Source organism: Lolium perenne, chromosome 4 (genome assembly GCF_019359855.2).
Source record: "Lolium perenne isolate Kyuss_39 chromosome 4, Kyuss_2.0, whole genome shotgun sequence".
NCBI lineage: Eukaryota > Viridiplantae > Streptophyta > Magnoliopsida > Poales > Poaceae > Lolium > Lolium perenne.
The window spans coordinates 170206017-170216944 of NC_067247.2; positions in this window are offsets into that span (position 1 = coordinate 170206017).

Here is a 10928-nt window from a genome sequence, read left to right on the forward strand (position 1 = left end):
ATGGTCTTATTATCTAAAAGCAAAACTGGACACAGATAAATTAGACTATGCTCCAAATTTTTGCGATAACTCTATGTTGCTCAAAAACAGAGTTTAGAAGTGTGTAAATCGAGAGTTCAAAATGGGTCCAATGGAGTACCTTGGGCGTCCCCAATATTATGGTCTTCACCATTCTTGGATAACCCTGTTGGGGGGATGACCCCCGGTATGCCAAAGGCATGCCAAACCGGATGGTTTGAGCCATCAAGATACCGGTTTAATATTCTTACCGGAACACAAAGACAAGAATTTGGCTACGTGAAGCTAAGCCGGTATCCCCAAGAGGGGTATACCGGAACCAGATAAAAGAAGATACCGGAAAGAAGGGCCTGTCGGCAGGACTGGTCAAAGATTCTCTTCAAAGCTAGAAGACAAGGATGAGCTAAGCAAAGAGGCTTTAATCAGAGCCCTGGCGCCAAAGAGAGAGGTGACGCTGAAAGAAGCCGGAGGACGTCAGCGTCCCTGATTAAAGAAGACCCCGGCGTCATCCATGATTAAAGTAGCTTTGTAAAGTAGTTTGTCCAGTCAAAGATGCCATTAGGGTTTCTTGCTCTGTAAGCCACCCTCTCCCCTATATAAGGAGAGGGGGCACTGCCTCATACGGGCGCGTGTTCACAGAGGAGATTAGACGATAGACCTTGTATCCAAGACCCTGTAACCATGTTGAGATCAATGAAGCTAGCGATCTAGTAAAGAGTTCTTCCTCTTGTCTCTCTTCTTGCATACCGGCCTTTGGCTGAGTTCTTGAGGAAAGCATCCGGAAGTTCATCCCACCTAGTCGCAAACCCTCCCCCGAATCCTCTAGCGCCCATTCGGCCCCAACTTAAGCCATCCCATGGCATCTGCTCGTTCGCCACGACGACAGTTGGCGCCCACCGTGGCGCCTGAAGTGGCGCTTGCTGGAGTTCATATTCGGGCGGGCATCCTCGACGTCGCCGGCCAGCGCACGGTCTCCGCGTTGGTGCAGCGCATCTACGCCATGGATTTCATCAACGACAATGCGGGCTGCTTCGCCAACGGCGGCATCTTCCCCAAGAACGGCCGCATCATCGAGTTCGGCAGCCACCGCATCTACTTCGGCACCGTCCCTATGCGCCAGTGCCTCTCGCCGGTATTGGTGGCGCCGGATCCGCCAAGATGGCTACATGCTGGCCGCGCTCCAGGCAGCGTGGAGGTGATGATGGCAGGCGCGGTCGACGCCGGCAAAGAAGCTGCGGAAGAAGGCGCTGGGCGTGCGGTTTCGACCCGTGCGGCCAAGCCACCGCTGGAACGAGGCGCAAGCGCTGCGGGAGCATCATCCGCGCCACCGAAAACACCGCTCCAAGCGGCGATGAACGTCCTCGCTACCCCCATCGCGCAGAACATCGACCCGGCAGCGGCTCAGGCGGAGCTGGAGGCGCAGCGCCAGAAGATGCTCGAGAGCGGCAAGGACATCGCCAGGGCGCAGCGCGAGCTGAACCTAACCCTACGTGAGTACAACGCTGCCCATGGCTTTGCTTCTGTTAGCGCTCATGCTGCTAGGATACCGGAAAACCGGCTTAAGGCTCGCAATCTAGATCAGGACCTGCGCAAAGAAATTGCTGCCGGCAAAAGCACATCTGCATCTGTGAGCATTGTAGAGAAACCTAAGTACAGTAGCCCGGATAAAACAATAAAAGTTGCCAAAGCTGCTGTAGCGCTGTGTGACTCGCTTTCCGGGGACGCTCTGGCAAAACAACAAGAGCGTGTCCGGGAACTTCTTGAAACTATCGAGCAGCAAAATGCTGAACTGCTGGATAGGCTAAACAAGGCTGTGGCTTCAAAATCCGCGCGTTCGACAAGGAATGCCGGTAGCAAGTCCCATGGGCAGGCTTCGTCCTCCCATCCGGACAGAAGAAGAGAAAAAGAAGTGAATGTGCAGCAGATGACTGTGTATGATCCGGTCCTTGCCGGAAAGCAACAAGCCGGGCAATATGATGCCGTCAGAAAAGGCCAAGGGGCAAATAGAGGCTACGCCAAAGAGGGCTATGCCGGAAACAATCATGCCGGTAGACAAGAAACCGGGCAAAATTATCGAGCTGCAAGGGCGGCGTATGATGAGGAGGAAATAGATCCCCCAAGGTACCGGCAGGCAAGGGCCGCGATACCGGAATGTTACGATGAGGCTGATTCCGCAAGACCGGCAGCATACCGAAACCCGTTGGGAGAATGCTTGGGAGAAAGATACTTACCGGAACGGGATGCGAGGCACCGTCTGGATAGAGTATACTTGTCAGAAATGATCGAGGAAGAAGGTCCCCCGGGCCCAAAGTGTTTTGGTCCAAGGATCATGAAAGAAAAGCCACCAGTTCGCAACTTTATGTTGCCCCGTGACACAAAAACATATGATGGCACCACGAAGCCGGAAGATTGGCTCGCGGACTATGTAACCGTGGTATACGTCGCAGGCGGCGGAGGGACCGTAGCTGGAGGAGGAAACCGGCGATGGGCTGTGAGAATCATACCGTCGTTCTTGGTTGGACCGGCAAGAATCTGGTTAAACAACTTGCCGGCAGGAAGCATAAATGGCTGGCTGGATTTTGAGGAAGCTTTCGTGAGCAATTTCAGCAGCACCTATCAGAGGCCAAACAGGCCGCAGCAGCTCGCTCTGTGCATACAGCGCTAGAACGAAACAGACCGGGATTATCTGGCCCGGTGGAACACTACAAGGAACTCCTGTGAAGGGGTAATCGAGGCACAAGCTATTGCTTGGTTTAGCAGTGGGTGTAGAAGAGGTTCACCGTTGTGGCAAAAGCTGCAGCGGAACATGCCGACAACGTTGGTAGAGATGATACGTGTGGCGGATAGCTATGCGTTGGGAGACCCAACGCAGCCGGCAGTGCAACCTGAGCCGGAACAGCAGCGCCAAGAGCAACACCGGGATAACCGGAACAACAAAAGAAGGGAAGATTTTCCGGATCGAAGGTACGGTCCGCAGCAAGTTGCTGTAGTGCAAGAAAACTCTGAGGCCAGCGGCAGTCAGAGGCAGAGAACCGGATTGCAGCCATGGGCGGGTCCTAAAAAACAGTGGGTAGAAAAGAAGCCGTGGGTTCAGAAAAAGAACTGGCAAGAGCCCGCGAAGTACACCATGGAAGCTGCCATGGACCAACCTTGCCGGTGGCACACGCCGAATCCGGCACACCCGTCAAACCATCTGACGAAGGATTGTACCTGGACGAAGTACCTGATGCAAAAGGGAATGGTAAAAGACGCACAACCGCCGCAAGACATGCCACGGCAACAACAGCTACCGCCACCACCGCCGCTTACCGGGGCAAACGCCTTACCGGTGCAGCCAAACCGGCAGCAGTACCAGCAAGTTAACCAGGTGATGGAAGGCAATGGCCAACCACCTCCACCGGCACCTTTGGGCCGGAACATTTACAAAGATCCAGATATGTGCTGCGTTGTGTTCGTAACTGAGCCAACCGACAGACAGAGCCTATATCGCCGCTCTATGGAAGTGAACGCGGTGATGCCGGCAGTACCGAAGTACATGCTGTGGTCTGATCAAGAGATCTCGTGGTCGTTCAAGGATCACCCTAAGATCATACCTAACCCGGGTGGCTATGCTCTCATCTTGGACCCAATCATGCAAGGGCCAAATGCTCGAGTCAAATTCAGCAAGGTGCTGATAGACAATGGGAGCAGCATAAACATCATGTACCGGCACACCATGAACGTGCTGGGCATAACAGAAAACATGCTTCAGCCAACGCGCACAACGTTCCATGGGATCGTTCCGGGACTGTCTTGCGCACCGGTTGGAAAAGTCCGGGTGGATGTGTCGTTTGGAGGACGTGACAATTGCCGGGTTGAAAACCTTGAGTTTGAGGTGGTGGACTTAGATAGTCCTTACCATGCTTTGCTGGGGAGACCAGCGTTGGCTGCTTTCATGGCCTCAACTCACACGGCGTATCTCAAGATGAAGATGCCGGCACCTCGTGGACCCTTGACTGTGGTGGGAAACTACAAGGTCTCACTGGAAACAGCTTCCGCCGGATCGAATCTGGCAGAATCACTGGTGATTGCTGGAGAAAAGAGGAGGATGCAAACTGCGGTTGCGCTGGCTCAGTCCTCACAGCTGAGCTTAGCGGCAATGAGTGCAAACCTGGGCACACCGGCGTTCAAGCCAACGAAAGAGACAAAGGACATTGTACTGGATCCGGCTTACCCTGAGCGCACCGTTCTTATCGGTGCCGGTATGAATGAGGCATAGGAAAGCGCGCTCGTCAGCTTCCTCCGTGAGAATCGGAATATCTTTGCCTGGTCTACTGATGACTTGGTAGGAGTTCCGAGGGAGCTGGCTGAGCACTCATTAAATGTCCGGAAAGATGCAAAGCCGGTAAGGCAGCCGCTGCGCCGGTTTGCTGAAGATAGGAGAAAGATCATTGGAGAAGAGGTGACAAAGTTGCTGGTTGCTGGTTTCATTGTGGAAGTACTGCACACTGAGTGGCTAGCCAATCCGGTGTTGGTCGAGAAGAAGAAGGAAGAGAACATGGAAGCAAAAGCTCCAAAGGTGTGGCGCATGTGCATCGACTACACCAACTTGAACAAAGCTTGCCCAAAAGACCCTTTCCCCTTACCCAGGATCGATCAAGTGATTGATTCCACTGCAGGGTGTGAGCTGTTGTCTTTCTTGGATGCTTATTCCGGTTTCCACCAAATCCCCTTGAAAAAGGAAGATCAAATAAAAACTGCGTTCATTACCCCGCACGGGGCTTATTGCTATGTCACTATGCCTTTCGGTTTGCGCAACGCTGGTGCAACGTACCAGCGCTGTATGCAAAAATGCTTGTTTGATCAAATTGGAAAAAATGTGCAAGTCTACGTGGACGATGTCGTGGTGAAAACTAAGGTAAAAGAAACCTTAATCAATGACCTCCGGCAAACATTTGATAACTTGAGAAGATTCCGGATGAAACTCAATCCGGCGAAATGTACCTGTGGTGTCCCAGCCGGCAAGTTGCTTGGCTTTCTCGTATCAAGCCGAGGCATTGAGGTCAATCCGGTAAAAATCCGGGCAATTGAAAGGATGACTATACCGCGCGATCTAAAAGACGTGCAAAAGTTTACCGGAAGCTTGGCATCGCTAAGTCGGTTCATAAGCAGGTTGGGAGAAAAAGCTCTGCCGCTCTATGCCCTCATGAAAAAATCTAACACGTTCGTCTGGACCCCTCAGGCAGACGCAGCGTTTAAAGAGCTGAAAACTATGTTGGCCACAGCGCCTATACTGGCTTCACCTCTAGAAAGGGAGCCTATGCTATTTTATATAGCGGCAACAAACCGGGTTGTGAGCGTAGTGGTTGTGGTTGAAAGAGAAGAGGAAGGAAAAACCGTCCAGAGGCCGGTATACTACCTGAGCGAAGTGCTCTCCCTCTCAAAGCAAAACTACCCTCACTTCCAAAAGATGACCTATGGTGTGTACATGGCCGCCACAAAGCTTAAGCATTATTTTGAAGAACACCCCATGAAAGTGGTGAGCGAGGCACCCATTTCCGATATCATGTGCAACAAAGACGCTAGTGGTAGGATTGCAAAGTGGGCAATCCAAATATCACCATATGTGCCTGTGTATGAAAGGAGAGATGCCATAAAATCACAAGCTTTGGCTGATTTCCTCGTTGATTGGGCGGAAATGCAATACAAACCGCCAGATCAGAGAATAGAGTACTGGAAAATGCAGTTTGACGGATCCAAATTGAAAGAGGGTCTAGGTGCTGGTGTGGTGCTTACCTCGCCCAAGGGAGATCATCTCCGGTATGTTCTGCAAGTGCATTTCAGGGCATCGAATAATGTCGCTGAGTATGAGGCTCTGATCCATAGGCTCAAGGTAGCAAAAGAAATCGGTGTGCACCGGATCATTTGCTATGGAGATTCAGATCTTGTGGTGCAACAATGTTCCGGAGATTGGGACGCAAAAGATGCTAACATGGCTTTGTACCGGTTTCACGTGCAAAAGATTGCCGGTTTCTTTGAAGGCTGTGAGTTTCACCATGTACCGCGAGCGGAAAACGAAGCCGCGGATGCTTTGTCCAAACTGGGCTCGTCTAGGCAGGAAATTCCTCCCGGAATAGCCTTGGAACACTTAAGAGTACCATCAATCAAACCAAGCCCGGAATCGGAATCAATTTTCGTACCGGAATCACACATAGTACCCATGGACATTGATGAAGGGAACCCGGGGACTGCTCCGGTAAACTCGGGGACTGCTCCGGCAAGCTCGGGGACTGTTGCAGCCGCACCGGAAGAAACAATGCTGGTGGATAGCATGGAGATAGATGCACCAGTATTCCTGGTTCGAGAGACACCGTCATGGGTCAAACCTATTAAGGAATTCCTGATCAACGGCACCTTGCCGGATGACGAAAATGAATCAAGAAGAATCCAAAGAAGGTCCAAGGCATACACATTCATCAATGGTGAGGTGTACAAGAGAAGCGTTACCGGTGTCCTTCAAAGATGTGTGGAACCGGAAGAAGGAAAAGAAATGCTTGAGGAGATTCACCAAGGAGAATGTGGGCATCATGCTTCATCAAGGGCGCTGGTAGCAAAAGTGTTTCGGCATGGGTTCTATTGGCCCACTGCTTTGGAAAACGCTGAGGATTTGGTAAGAAAATGCAACGGGTGCCATAGGTACGCCAAGCAAAATCATACCCCAGCATCCAGTTTAAAAACAATACAGCTAACATGGCCATTTGCTGTTTGGTGCCTTGATATGGTTGGCCCATTCAAAACTGCAAGGAGCAGCATGACTCACATCTTGGTTATGGTGGATAAATTCACCAAATGGCTAGAAGTGAAACCCATCGCAAAGTGTGACAGGCACACAGCTGTGAAGTTCTTAAAGGATGTCATTTTGCGGTATGGATACCCGCATAGCATCATCACTGACAATGGAACCAACTTTGCTCAAGGTGAGTTCAAAAGGTTTTGTGAGGACAACAACATCCGGTTGGATTTGTGCTCAGTGGCACACCCACAAGGCAATGGCCAAGTGGAAAGAATGAATGCTTTGGTACTTTCCGGTATCAAACCAAGGCTCATCGAAGCGGTAGAAAAGTCACCAGGGTGTTGGCTTGATGAGCTACCATCGGTGTTATGGAGCATAAGAACAACTCCAAACCGGTCCACCGGGTACACTCCATTCTTCATGGTATACGGAGCAGAAGCGGTCATACCAACCGACATTATTCATGATTCACCAAGGGTACAGCTCTACACTGAGCAAGAGGTCAAAGAGGCCAGAGAAAATGATGTGGACTTGCTAGAAGAAGCAAGAGAGTTGGCTTTGGCAAGAACAGCCATTTACCAGCAAAACTTGAGACGCTATCATAGCCGGAAGGTTAACCCGAGAGTTTTCCGGGAAGGAGATCTGGTGCTACGCCTAGTGCAGCGCACTGAAGGCCGGCATAAGCTCTCACCACCATGGGAAGGTCCCTTCATTGTGAGCAAAGCTCTTCACAATGACTCCTATTACTTGATCGATGCACAGGAGTGGAAAAAAGGAAAGGCGGGCAAATCCGGAGAGGAGAGCAAGCGTCCATGGAACGTAGCTCTGTTGCGTCCTTTCTACTCTTGAAGTTGTGGAGTAAGAAGTTCCTTTTTGTACCTTATATGCTATGAATAAAAAGATGTCAGAACCTCGAATGAATCTCGGGGACTACCCCAACCTAAGTTGCATGCAACATGTTTATTTTTTCAGTTCACCGGTTGTTTAGTGAACATTTTTTCTTTCCGGTTTAGTAGCGTGCTAAACCTACCGGAGTCTTCGACTCTGCTGCTGTCCGCAAACCGGCTTCATGGCAAGCAAGATAAACCGGTAGCAGCTAAGCACGCAAACTGCGAAAAGAGAGAGTGGGAACAAACAATCCGGAAAATTTAGCTAGCCCCGGTCAAACCGGTTTTTTGCAAAATTTCGAAGTTATTTCTAAGTTCAAGAAAATGCTTGTTTGGTGAAAGAACCTTGTGCTCATACGCCAAAGAACGCCCAGAGAAGGCAGGCAGAGCCAAGGCAAAAGAACCAAGTGTGCATCAAATTGGATGCGGAAACAATTTGGAAATCTTTGCAGTGCAAGATAAAATCAAAACCATGAGCAAATATGCTAAGGCAAACTTAAGATAATTAACTACCGGTATAACTTACCAGCATAAAATGTTGTGCAGCAACCAAAAGCAAACTTAGAGTTTTACATCATAAACCCCGGCATACCGGGGTAGAATTTAACGAGGCATTGTTTTGAGTCAAACAGGACAACCAGATATTTCACAGGCAAACATTGAACAGTAGGGGATCAGGCAGCGGGGGCTTCTGGAGGAGCATCGCCAGCACCAGCATCGCCTAGAGGCTCCTCCTCGGCTTCATCCTCCTCCTCGTCGAGACAGTCTTGGACATCAGGAGGGGGAGGGATGAAGGTGCGCATATCGGCGTACTCCGCGATGTGGTACGCGCGATCCTGCCACTTAGCGGTGAGGATCGGGTCCAAATCGGTTTCCGCGCCTTCGCGCACTCCGGTGAGGGCGTCCAAGTTCAGCTCCGAATACTACGAACAGGCGACGCGGAGTGTAGAGTCTGCTCCAGCGCGGGCAGCGGAGCACTGCCACTCACGGATCCTCCTGCCGGCACCCTTGAGGCGGTCGCTGATCAGCGAGAAGGTATCCGGCACCACCTCGCCAGGCCATAGAGTCCTGAAGAGCTGGGTAGCTACATCAGGAATGTCAGAGAGGTTACGATCAATGGCGCGCATGTGAGACACCCGCGCGTTCAGCGCAACCAGATGGTCATAGGGGGTCCACGGCACGCCAAGATTCTCCTGGGCCTGGCCAACGCGATGCTCCTCAACCCTCTTGATGGCGAACCTCTGAGAGTCTGGGAAGAGGCCTGCGCAAAGAAAGAAAGAGGCTAAGAAAAGGCTTCCAGAAGAAAATGTAACCGGAAGGAAAGATAATGGGAAGAAAATGCAATCGGAAGAAAAAAGCTTATAAGCAGAAATCAGAAAAGGGAAAAGGAAGAAACTTACGGTAGGCATGTGCATCAGTTTGCACGACCAGCCGGTCGTACTCCTTCTGCTCCGCCTCGAGCCGCGCGGCCTTCTCCTCGGCAGCTTTCCGCACCTTGGCCAGCTCCTCCAGCTCAGCCTGCAACACCATGTTGGAGTTGCCGGCATCCTCAAGAGCCTCATGCATCTTGGCTGCTGCGTCAGCTTCAGCAGCTTTCAGAGCCTTAGCATGGTCAAGGCCCAGCTGGATGAACTGGGACTTGAGCTCCTGGTAGCTGGTCTTTTGGGCGCTCAGCTCCTCCTGATGCTGCCGGATGAGCTGGTCCTTCTCCCCTAAAACCCGGAAAAGAAGGTGTTAACAAAGTTGTACTATTAAGATGAAAAGAAAAGCAAGCCAACAGGAAAGAGGGAAAGTTGTACGTTGGGCGGCGGCGAGCTGCTCCTTGAGAGCCTCAATGGAAGCTTCCGGGATCACTGTTAAACAAAAATCTTGAGTGTTAGGAGGAAGAAAGATTTCCGGTAAAAAGATGCCGGTGGTACAAAAACTTACCTTGGCACTTGTCATGTGCCTCAGCGAGGTCCCGATGCTCCCATAGAAGCTCCTCAAAGAGGACCTTCCGAGCATCAGCCGTGAGCTGTTCAAGAAAAAGAGATTAGTTAAAGTTTTGCGCTAAGAACAAAGCTCTTAACCCGAAACTCGGGGACTGGCAGTGCTAGTTTCGCGCGTTTTTAAGCTAAGTTTTGCGCTAAGAATAAGGTTCTTAACCCGAAACTCGGGGACTGGCAGTGCTAGTTTCGCGCGTTTCTAGATAAGTTTAGCGCTAAGAACAAGGTTCTTAACCCGAAACTCGGGGACTGGCAGTGCTAGTTTCGCGCATTTTTAAGCTAAGTTTTGCGCTAAGAACAAGGTTCTTAACCCGAAACTCGGGGACTGGCAGTGCTAGTTTCGCGCGTTTCTAGCCAAGTTTTGCACTAAGAACAAGGTTCTTAACCCCAAACTCGGGGACTGGCAGTGCCGGTTTCGCGCCAAGTTTTTAAGTTAAGTTTTGTGCTAAGAGCTGCGCTCTCACCACAAAACTCGGGGACTGGGAAGATAGACAAAAGAAAAACCGGCATGAAACTGAAGAAAAGATAGAAAAAATCTGGAAGTAAGGAAACCAGCAAAAGTTGAAAAGAGTTGCTGGAAACTTACCCTCAGATTGTTCGTGGAGTCAAACCACGCGTTGTCGAGCTCCTTCACGGCTCGGCGGAGCCGCATGAAATGCTCCTCGGAACATCGGTCCCCAGCGGGATCTGGCACCGGCTGCCTGTCCTTGCCCACGCCGCGGGTCGCCGGGGTCACATCCGCGGCGTTCCACTTCTGGGCATAGGGCAGCAGATGCCCCAGCTCCCAGCCCCCACGCCGGAACTCAGTAATGCGGCCGAGCAAGCCAGTGGCCTTCTCGCTGGCAGCGCTAGCAGCCTTGGAGACGTGCAGCACCAGAGACTGCTGACCGTCAGAGGGGGCCTTGGAGGCCGTCGCCTTCCCCTTGATAAGCTTGGAGAGCTTGGGCGGCGGCGCAGTGGGAGCAGCCCCGGCGGGCTTGGTGCGAGGCGCATCCTGCGGTGGCGTTGGAGCGGTTCTTGGAGAAGGGGGTGCGCTAGGAGCACCACCCAAGTTGGAACTTTCCGGCACGGAAGTTTCCGGCGCGGGAGTTGTCTTCTTTTCAAGGACGGGAGGAACCAAAGGTTCCGCCCGCCCAGCAGCTTCTTCCTCGGCGCCGGTATCCTGGTTCTCTGGAGGGAAGAAAGAATCCTCCTCCGTGCGGTGTTCTGGCGGTGTAGGGGCCGCACGCTCCAAACTTGTTGTGCCCCCCAGAGGGGAGGCAGAGG